The sequence below is a fragment of the Saccopteryx bilineata genome, chromosome 1 (assembly GCF_036850765.1).
Source record: "Saccopteryx bilineata isolate mSacBil1 chromosome 1, mSacBil1_pri_phased_curated, whole genome shotgun sequence".
NCBI lineage: Eukaryota > Metazoa > Chordata > Mammalia > Chiroptera > Emballonuridae > Saccopteryx > Saccopteryx bilineata.
In genome coordinates, this window is record NC_089490.1 from 212,066,395 (window position 1) to 212,078,399 (window position 12,005).

The following is a 12,005-nucleotide window of genomic DNA, read 5'->3' on the forward strand; positions in this document are numbered from 1 at the left end:
TGAAATGCTATTATAAATTTTCTATAGTGTTATTCAGGAGAGTATAGTCAAACCCTATCATAATGAGCCCCAGGCAGAAGGTATGCTATTGATGCTCATCCTTTACTCTGAAATGGGGAGAGGTATATGTCTTAACATCTTTGAGGGTGGAGGATGGTACATGGAGGGAAGAGAATGACTAGCAGCTCAGTGTTTTGGGGTCAGGGAGAAGAGAAACATGAAGCCCGTGTGTTTCCGTGGCCCACTCTCCCCAGATGGGAAAATTCCTTAGATTTTAACCTCTGACCTAGAAGTTGTAGCTATATGTATGACCCAGAGTTGTTCACATTGATATTTATTTTGAAGCAGACAACTCCCATTAGACAGGAGTGAGCTGGATTTGAATGGGACAGCTAGCGGCCTGGAACTTGCAGCTGCATGGGTGTGCGGGTGCATCCCAGGCATTTCTATTATAATGAAGCAAACCCAAACATTATGCAGTTGATATTTTCAGAACAGTTTATTGCATTGCAGCTGGTTACTGGTGACCTAGGTCAGTGCCTATGTTAAACTAGACAGCACTTGGCACATTGTATGCACTGAATAAATACGGTATTTGTTTAATAAATAAACCAGCTGACCAAAGGAGAAAGGCTTTATAAATACCAGTGACTATGCCCAGTAACAATTAAAAACCAGAAAATCATATATCTCATGATAGTCAGTTTGGCGAAGGTAGCAGGGTTAGGGGGATAAAGGTAACTGGAAAACCACATTTTTCTCTGATGGAGGTAAATATTTTAAAATTTATTTCCATGCGATGTTTGTATATAACACTCTTAGGTTGAGTCATTATATTTCTTCTCATGAATTGTATCAGAGATGGAAAAGCTGTCTGGGAAAGGAATGTGGGAGGAGGTTAAAGCAGCCATGGTTGTCACTTGATGAATGGGCAGATGTGACATGGGATTGTCTCTTGTCCAGGGATGAAATACTCAGAAAAGCAAACCCTGCCCCAACTACCGCCCATTGCTACCTTTTTCTTTTAAAGAACACAGATGAGGCCAATGCCTCATATGTTGCTTGAGACTATAGGATTTTGTGACTTATTTGACAAAGCATTCAGTTTTGTTTTGTTTTGTTTTGTTTTGTTTTTGTATTTTTCTGAAGCTGGAAACAGGGACAGTCAGACAGACTCCCACATGCGCCCGACCGGGACCCACCCGGCATGCCTACCAGGGGCGATGCTCTGCCCACCAGGGGGCGATGCTCTGCCCCTCGGGGCGTCACTCTGTCATGACCAGAGCCACTCTAGTGCTTGGGGCAAAGGCCAAGGAGCCATCCCCAGCGCCCGAGCCATCTTTGCTCCAGTGGAGCCTTGGCTGTGGGAGGGGAAGAGAGAGACAGAGAGGAAGGAGAGGGGGAGGGGTAGAGAAGCAGATGGGCGCTTCTCCTGTGTGCCCTGGCCGGGAATCGAACCCGGGACTTCTGTACGCCAGGCCGACGCTATACCACTGAGCCAACCGGCCAGGGCCAGCATTCAGTTTTCATTCTACTAAAATAAGATTTCTATGTTACTTATCAAAATTTCAAATTGAGCTAGTTGACACGAGATGGTCTCTTTGTGTATGAACACTGCATCTATATTAAACACCATGTAAACATAATTGCCTAACTCCATCATTGGTTATTTCATCCACAGACATTTCATAAACTATGGTTAAAAGACTTTGCTAATGTCATATTTTACACTTATTGATGGTGATGCTGCTGTTTACCTTCATCTGCAAACATTCTTCATGGCATGGTTGCCATCATGACTCCTCATAAGCTTGTTAAGCATCTTCTTGGCCTGGATCTTGGTATTGCACTCTGCATTTCAGGTTTATTTTCTGAGACATAAGGTATATTTCCCTGTGTGCTGGAGGGAGAAAAATCTTCAAAGTGATATATTGCTGTAGAAACCTACTTTTATTTAACTTTGTTGCATTTGGAAGAATGATCTACCCATTTCATCTACTTGAGAAATGGAAAATTTTAGGAAAATATTTTCAGGATGCATGCAAATTGTTCCCCTTCCAATGGGAAATGCATTCTGATTATATGTGCAGACATTTTGGTACCTCATGATTCATTTCCAGTGAAATTAATAGCCTTCAGTGCTGTGGCATATGTTTATGGAGTATTTGAAGCAACTTTTATATATAGTGAAAGCCAAAAATTCTGTTTTTCTTTAAATATCTAAAAATAGCCAAATAATTTTTCTATGATCTGCCTTCTTCTCGAAAGTTAAGCTGTGGTCAAGGGTACTGGTATTCAGTGAGGGGCCTGTGCTGTTCTTCCTTTCAGAAAAGACATTTCCATTGTGATAGTAGAAGATTTCTTAGCTGTGCACCTTGCCCTTTGACCTGAAGAAAAAGAGGGTTATTCTATGAACACTATACTAGTCTTATTCATGAATATCTTACATTTCTAAATCTTTTTATTCTTCAAAAAACTTATTACAAAGCATTTCTTTTTTTTTTCATGGAACATATATTTACATGCTGTGATGACTTTTTAGTTTACCCTTTTTTGTTTTGAATTCTATTAAAACATAAAGAAATTAATTGAGAAGATATGGAATATGGGAATTTATCAGAGTATGATGTGACATAGTTCTCAACAAAATGAGTTTGACACTGATATATCAAATTGAATATCAACCTAATAACTTAACAATAATCCCATTTTTAAGGATTCAATAAGAAAATAGAAAAATCATTCTCCTACGAAGTTAGTGTTTAAACATCAGTACTCATAAAAGCTTAGCCATTTGGAAGTAATACTCTACAGCTAGTAAACACTTAGCCCAATCTTCTTTTATCACTTGGATAACACAGTGATTATTAACGTTGATAATAATTCTGTCACCACAGAATTTTTGTGTTCAAATAAGGACAAAATTTAACCTGAGCAGTAGCAGCATCTTCAGCAATACTAGTAATAACCAGAGTAATTATGAAGATAACAACAGTAATAATAACCATGGAAACCACAAGGCATACTGTATTTTGTCATGTGCCACTCATTATTTTTGGTACCTTATACTCTTTTGGTCCCTTATACCTCTTTTTACAAAATTATTTTTACATTTTACTGTTCTGATATCCACTATTCTGTCTTCCAGGTCATTAATCCACTCTTTCATATTAACTAATTTGTTGTCCATCCCTTCTAGTGTATCATTGTAGTGAGTGATTGTATTCTTTATCTATGACTGGTTCTTAATTATATTTTCTAACTCTTTGTTGAAGTGCTCTCTGAGTTCCTCCATTCTGTTCTCAGAGTTGTTAGCATCCTTGGAACCCATTCTTTGAATTTTTTATCAGGCAAATTATTTATCTTCATTTCATTAGAGTTGTTTTTCTTAATCTGAGGCATATTCTTCTGTCTCCCCATTTTGTTTGAGTTCCTGTGTTTGTGCCTATGAATGAAATGGAATGACTATCTCTCAAACTTGGAAACATAGTCTTGTATAGAAGTGGCCTCTGTGGCTTGGCAGGTTGATTGGAGTAGTGCCTCTTGGCTAGAAGGAGCTGGTTTGAGACCCAGCTGGTGTGCATGCATATGTGGTAGCTCCCAGTTGTCCTAGCTGTCCACAGAATACATACCTCTTATAAAGAATTTAAACTTATATGATTTGCTTATATTTTTAATACCTAAATGGCTACAATTATAGTGTTGTATGTGGAGACACTTTTAAAGGCTTTTTCATATTCTAACAGATTTTTACAAGTACATAGACTATGATGCCACCAAACACGACATTTACTCAGTGAAATAAATCTTTATCTGAGTGAGATGAGCTTTGGACACATGAGCTTCGGTAAGACAGCAAAAATGAGGGCCAGTTGTTTGCATGGCAGGTAAACAGGGGATGGAGGTATTACAGCCACTGAATCTAAACCTTACCAGCTGTCATGTGATGATAACTTATATTCATCCCAGGACAGAAAAAGGAACCATCTCTTTAAAATATGCCTTAAGTAAATAATGTCTTGACATGTTTTAAAAAATCTGTAAAAGAGCATGCTATCCACAACATAAATTCGCACACAGAAGTTAACAACAGTGAATAAGAAGAAACTGTGTTGGTTTTAAGTACATAACTGATATTTGTACATCTATTTAATGTACCATAAATGAATCTCTTGCTGAGTTTGTTCTGCTCTCTTTATTCAGATTAAAATGCTTAACCCACAGAATTTGGGAGAAAAACAATTCATGATAGTTAATTATTCCTTGGGCTTCAACCTCTGGAAGTATGATTAGGAAAATAGATATATCTGAATTTGCTATGTATTATAAGGGGAAGTAATAAAAGGAATTCTTAGAATTCCCATTTAGTACAGATATAATTATTATAGAATTAACAATTTGGTATCCTGTTCAATCTTTGCATTGTGTTTGCTTAACCTAACCTGTCAAAGGCTTTTTTTGTGTGTTTGTAAAAATTCTAAATTACAATGGAAAAAGAAGCATTTATTATTCAAATGTTCTTCTGTAAGGTTGTGTGTAATGTTGTGCATTTAAGTATTCATGCATGAAATAGCAGTTGGGACCCTGGATAGTTGGCTTAGCAGTAGAGCATCTTCCCCATGTGTAGATGTCCCAGGTTCAATTCCTGGTCAGAGCACACAGGAAAATTGACTGCTTCTCCACCCTCACCCTCCATTTTCTCTTTCTCTCTCTCTCTCTCCCCTCCCTTTCCCCTCCTGCAACTATGGTTCAAATGGTTCAAGCAAATTGATCCCAGGCACTGAAGATGGCTCCATGGTCTCACCTCAGGTGCTAAAATAGCTCAGTTGCCAAGCAGCTGAGCAGCAGCCCTGGGTGGGCTGAGCATTCCCTGGTAGCAGGTTTGCCAGGGGGATCCCAGTCAGTCAGGGTGCATGCAGGAGTCTATTTCTCTGCCTCTCACTTAATAAAAAAAAAAAGAAAAGGAAAGAAATAGCAATTGTCATTAAAAGAATTCTTTCTAGTATGTTGAGGCATTGGAAAGATGTGTATGCTATTCTCTAAGTATTGTTTGCTGTTGTAATATTGATTGGCCTGTAAAGGAAAAAAGGTTGTGTATTTTACTTGTGAATCTCTGCTTATTTTTATTTATTGCAATATTTATTATTCAATTAAAAATGTTTTATCATAATCAGTAGCTATGTGTATTTACATTATAACCTGAATTATAATCTTAGTAGCAGAAATTTAGTTTTTTCATATTGGTATTAATTTTTCCTGTTGTAGCTAGCTGGCAAGGGTGAGTTTTGGTTGATTTGACAGTTCTACTTGTCTTTTAGACAGAAGAAAATAGTGTACAAAGCACCAAATATCTTATAATAACACAATTTAGATTTGTTTGGGGGATACATAATAAACATCTGGTACTTTGTAACTTTTAATATAACATCTGTTTTTAATAGACTACATTTCTATTGCAAGGCTTAAAAATGTATTTATATAGAAAACCACATCAAAATATAAAAGTATTATTAGACAAACATAGGTTTTGTGAAATCTGGATTTTAGTTGTTAAAAGATTTATTATTTTTTGAAGATGCTATTCTTATAGCTATTTGTAGAACAGACCCAATCATTTCAAATAATGCAACAATAATAGCCTCTATTTAAATATTTTAGCCAAAATATTGTTTTTATGCTTCTAAGTAAATGACTAAAAAATAAGACTAAATGGCATAATTAAAAGGAAGTGTAATTATGCTAATGATTTTTGACTTTGGTAGATTATATTAAGAAAATTACATTTGATTAATTGTACCCAGGAATTGCACAAAATGTAGTCATGATGCGGAAGGTTAATTCCGTTGGGCTTCGTACTCATATATTGTTATATTCATATGTTAAGATTCTGCTGTGTATAGGAAAGAAGCATTTTAATGGTGCTGATTGTCATGATCGGTAAGCATTGAAGAAAGGGTTATTTGGAACATTTATTTAAAATGCATTACCTTATTATCATCTATGAAAAGTAAAACCATTCTTGCAAAAAAGTATGGAAAGATTTTTGGTCATTTGTGGAATCTAAATTCTATTTGGAGCAGAGAATGGGAGCATGGTTTTTTTTTTTTATTCTAAATGGAGTAGCTACTGTAGAGAGCCCTGTAAAAACAAAGACGAGAGAGGGAGCACAGGTGATTTCCATTGTTGCTCCCCTTTCTTGATATGGTGAGAGCAGGGTTTACCCATTTCAGCAGAGTACAGCAAAGAAAAAAAGCTTGTAATCAGGTAGAGCACAGTTTCTCTAGAGGGCTAATTATTATAGAACATCTACCCAGAGACACTATTTTTATAATTAACTGATTCTGTCACAGTAAGTGATGTGGGTTGTCTGGAGTTGAACAGAGCTTGTTGGCTGGACTTAGGGTGAGGCTGTGGGGAAGAGATGATATACTGCTCACAAAAATTAGGGGATATTTCAAAATGAATACGAAGCTATAAAATATCCCCTAATTTTTGTGAGCGGTATATTTGAAAGGGGCCTTAAATAGTTTATTTTATTTATATATGTAGAGAGGATTAAGAGAAGAATTTTGAAAATAATAGCAAGTACACAGTTTCCCTTCCCTCATATATAAAACCATAATAAATCAGTCAGTATTGTACTGAGCTTCTCTATTGTACAGGAAGCTCCTGTCTTGAGTGTCAGCAGTGTGAATGTAGGCTGTTGATATTCATTGCTCATAACCAAGTGTGTTTCCTTCTTAACCTCCTGGACAAAGTACAAAGTCTTTAATTTGTCTTATTGGACATAAAATGAGAATTGAATTTAGATAACTTAGACTTGAAGCTGACTTTGATGACTTGGTACTGCTGCGTGGCGGCATGTATATTTCTTTACCATGGACAGCACCAGGAGTCTCAATTTTCCCAGAGTAGAGGAGAATTTAATTTCTTATTTAACTAACGTGATTACAGTTCTGATAGCTTCTACCATTTTTCTGTGGGAAGTGATGCTGATGACACTAGTTCACAGTGTACCTCAGTGTGACCTAAGCTGAAAAATGATTCTGATTATATAAGGACACTAATTTAAGACTTAGAAGAAAAATTAATGTTTTTATAAATGTCTTTAATTTTCTCTTCATTTAAAATGTTTAAAATTTAAACTAAAATATAAACTTGTTTCTTTTTTAAAGCCTCATTTCTAATGGAAATCTTCTAACCTTTTTGCTTATTTTTTGGTTAATTGTTAATATATGAATTTTAGAAATTCCTGAATTTCTAACTTGAAACTCTGTGAAGTATTATTTGCAAAAGTTGTTTGGAGCTGGGCCTTCTTGATTAACAGAAAAATAACTTGGCAACTCCTCTTACCTGTTAAACAATTTAACTGGTAGAAATTATAACACAAATACTCATTTAATTACTCTGGAAATTATCCTAAAGGTATACAGGAAATGGATAAATATTTGTTCAAAAAATACATGTATTGACCCTGGCCAGTTGGCTCAGCGGTAGAGCGTCGGCATGACATGCGGAAGTCCCGGGTTTGATTCCTGGTCAGGGCACACAGGAGAAGTGCCCATCTGCTTCTTCATCCTTCCCCCTCTCCTTTCTCTTTATCTTCCTCTTCCTCCCTCTTCTGCAGCCATGGCTCTTTCGAGCAAGTTGGCCCGGATGCTGAGGATGGCACCATGGCCTTGCCTCAGATGCTATCAGATGCTAAAATAGCTTGGTTGTCAAGCAATGGAACAACAGCTCCAGATGGGCAGAGCATCACCCCATAGGGGGCCTGGTGGGTGGATCCGGTCAGGGCACATGTGGGAGTCTGTCTCTCTACCTCCCGTCCTCTCACTTGATAATAAAATAAAGTAAAATAAATAAATAAATATATACTAAAACTGAGTAGAATCAATGAGAGTCAATGGCATTTGAGCCAGTTCCTATTCCATTATCAACCACCCCAACTTCTTTTTTAATAAATTTTTATTAATGGTAATGGGATGACATTAATAAATCAGGGTACATATATTCAAAGAAAACATGTCTAGGTTATTTTGTCATTAAATTATGTTGCATACCCCTTGCCCAAAGTCAGATTGTCCTCCGCCAACCTCTATCTAGATCTCTGTGCCCCTCCCCCTCCCCCTAACTCTCTCCCTCCCTCCCTCCCATGTCCTCCCTCCCCCCACCCCTGGTAACCACCACACTCTTGTCCATGTCTCTTAGTCTCGTTTTTATGTTCCACCAATGTATGGAATCATGTAGTTCTTGTTTTTTTCTGATTTACTTATTTCACTCCATATAATGTTATCAAGATCCCACCATTTTGCTGTAAATGATCTGATGTCATCATTTCTTATGGCTGAGTAGTATTCCATAGTGTATATGTGCCACATCTTCTTTATCCAGTCTTCTATTGAAGGGCTTTTTGGTTGTTTCCATGTCTTGGCCACTGTGAACAGTGCTGCAATGAACATGGGGCTACATGTGTCTTTACGTATCAATGTTTCTGAGGTTTTGGGGTATATACCCAGTAGAGGGATTGCTGGGTCATAAGGTAGTTCTATTTTCAGTTTTTTGAGGAACCACCATACTTTCCTCCATAATGGTTGTACTACTTTACAGTCCCACCAACAGTGGATGAGAGTTCCCTTTTCTCTGCAGCCTCTCCAACATTTGCTATTACCCGTCTTGTTGATAATAGCTAATCTAACAGGGGTGAGGTGATATCTCATTGTAGTTTTGATTTGCATTTCTCTAATAACTAATGAAGCTGAGCATCTTTTCATATATCTGTTGGCCATTTGTATTTCTTCCTGGGAGAAGTGTCTGTTCATGTCCTCTTCCCATTTTTTTATTGGATTGTTTGTTTGTTTGTTGTTGAGTTTTATGAGTTCTTTGTAAATTTTGGATATTAGGCCCTTATCTGAGCTGTTGTTTGAAAATATCATTTCCCATTTAGTTGGCTGTCTGTTTATTTTGATATCAGTTTCTCTTGCTGAGCAAAAACTTTTTATTCTGATGTAGTCCCATTCATTTATCTTTGCCTTCACTTCTCTTGGCCATTGGAGTCAAGTTCATAAAATGTTCTTTAAAACCCAGGTCCATGATTTTAGTACCTTTGTCTTCTTCTATGTACTTTATTGTTTCAGGTCTTATATTTAGGTCTTTGATCCATTTTGAATAAATTTTAGTACACGGGGACAGGCTGTAGTCGAGTTTCATTCTTTTGCATGTGGCTTTCCAGTTTTCCCAACACCATTTGTTGAAGAGGCTTTCTTTTCTCCATTGTGTGTTGTTGGCCCCTTTATCAAAGATTATTTGACCATATATATGTGGTTTTATTTCTGGGCTTTCTATTCTGTTCCATTGGTCTGAGTGTCTATTTTTCTGCCAATACCATGCTGTTTTGATTATCGTGGCCCTATAATATAGTTTAAAGTCAGGTATTGTAATGCCCCCAGCTTCATTCTTTTTCCTTAGGATTGTTTTGGCTATTCAGGGTTTTTTATAGTTCCATATAAATCTGATGATTTTTTGTTCCATTTCTTTAAAAAATCTCATAGGAATTTTGATGGGAATTGCATTAAATTTATATATTGCTTTGGGTAATATGGCCATTTTAATTATATTTATTCTTCCTATCCAAGAACAAGGAATATTTTTCCATCTCATTGTGTCTTTTTTTATTTCTCTTAATAATGCCTTGTAGTTTTCGTTATATAGGACCTTTACATTCTTTGTTATGTTTATTCCTAGGTATTTTATTTTTTTTGTTGCAATCATGAAGGGGATTATTTTTTTGAGTTCGTTTTCTAATATTTCATTGTTGGCATATAGAAAGGCTATGGACTTTTGTATGTTAATTTTGTATCCTGCGACCTTACTGTATTGGTTTATTGTTTCTAATAATCTTTTTGTGGAGTCCTTTGGGTTTTCGATGTATAGGATCATATCATCAGCAAAAAGTGATACCTTTACTTCTTCTTTTCCGATATGGATGCCTTTTATTTCTTTGTCTTGTCTGATTGCTCTGGCCAGAACTTCTAGCACCATGTTAAATAAGAGTGGAGAGAGTGGACAACCCTGTCGTGTTCCTGATTTAAGGTAGAATGTCCTCAGTTTTATGCCATTTAATATGATGTTGGCTGATGGTTTATCATATATGGCCTTTATCATATTGAGATATTTTCCTTCTATACCCATTTTGTTGAGAGTCTTAAACATAAAATTGTGTTATATTTTATCAAAAGCCTTTTCTGCATCTATTGATAAGATCATGTGGTTTTTGTTCTTTGTTTTGTTGATATGGTGTATTACGTTAACCGTTTTGCGTATGTTGAACCATCCTTGAGATTCTGGGATGAATCCCACTTGATCATGATGTATTATTTTTTTAATATGTTGTTGTATTCGGTTTGCCAGTATTTTGTTTAGTATTTTAGCATCTGTATTCATTAGAGATATTGGTCTGTAGTTTTCTTTCTTTGTGCCGTCCTTGCCAGGTTTTGGTATGAGGGTTATGTTGGCCTCATAAAATGTGTTTGGAAGTATTGCTTCTTCTTCAATTTTTTGGAAGACTTTGAGTAGAATAGGAACCAAGTCTTCTTTGAATGTTTGATAGAATTCACTAGTATAACCGTCTGGGCCTGGACTTTTATTTTTGGGGAGGTTTTTAATAGTTTTTTCTATTTCCTCCCTGCTGATTGGTCTGTTTAGGCTTTCTGCTTCTTCATGACTCAGTCTAGGAAGGTTGTATTGTTCTAGGAATTTATCCATTTCTTCTAGATTGTTGTATTTGGTGGCATATAATTTTTCATAGTATTCTACAATAATTCTTTGTATATCTATGATGTCTGTGGTGATCTCTCCTCTTTCATTTTGGATTTTATTTATTTGAGTCTTGTGCCTTTTTTCCTTGGTGAGTCTTGTCAAGGGTTTGTCAATTTTGTTGATCTTTTCAAAGAACCAGCTCCTTGTTTTATTGATTTTTTCTATAGTTTTTCTGTTCTCTATTTCATTTATTTCTGCTCTGATTTTTATTATCTCCTTTCTTCGGCTGATTTTGGGTTGTCTTTGTTCTTCTTTTTCTAGTTCCTTAAGGTGTGAAGTTAAGTGGTTTACTTTGGCTCTCTCTTGTTTGTTCATAGGCCTGAAGTGATATGAACTTTCCTCTTATTACTGCTTTTGCTGCATCCCAGAGATTCTGATATGTCGTATTTTCATTTTCATTTGTCTGTATATATCTTTTGATCTCTGCAGTTATTTCTTCTTTGACCCATTCATTTTTTAGAAGGATGTTGTTTAGTTTCCACATTTTTGTGGGTTTTTCCCCCTCTTTTTTGCAGTTGAATTCTAGTTTCAAGGCTTTATGATCAGAAGATATGCTTGGTACAATTTCAATTTTTCTAAATTTGCTGATATTGTCTTTGTGTCCCAAGATATGTTCAATTCTTGAGAATGTTTCATGTACACTAGAGAAAAATGTGTACTCTGTCACTTTGGGATGAAGTGTCCTGTAGATGTCTATCATATCCAGGTGTTCTAGTATTTCATTTAAGGCCACTATATCTTTATTGATTCTCTGTTTGGTTGACCGATCTAGAGCTGTCAGCGGTGTATCGAGGTCTCCAAGTATGATTGTATTTTTGTTAGTTTTTGTTTTAAGGTCAATAAGTAGCTGTCTTATATATTTTGGTGCTCCTTGGTTTGGTGCACATATATTAAGGATTGTTATGTCTTCTTGATTCAACTTCCCCTTAATCATTATGAAATGACCATTTTTGTCTCTGAGTACTTTTTCTGTCTTGTAGTCAGCATTATTAGATATGAGTATTGCTACACCTGCTTTTTTTTGGGTGTTGTTTGCTTGGAGTATTGTTTTCCAGCCTTTCACTTTGAATTTGTTTTTATCCTTGTTGCTTAGATGTGTTTCTAGTAGGCAGCATATAGTTGGATTTTCTTTTTTAATCCATTCTGCTACTCTGTGTCTTTTTATTGGTAAGTTTAATCCATTTACATTT

General features: G+C 36.1%; 1 protein-coding gene across 1 annotated transcript in view; it reads left to right on the forward strand.

The window, feature by feature from the left end:
• Positions 1 to 12,005, forward strand: part of FMN2 (formin 2) — a 410,616-nt gene that overhangs the window by 141,543 nt on the left and 257,068 nt on the right. The window lies entirely within an intron of this gene.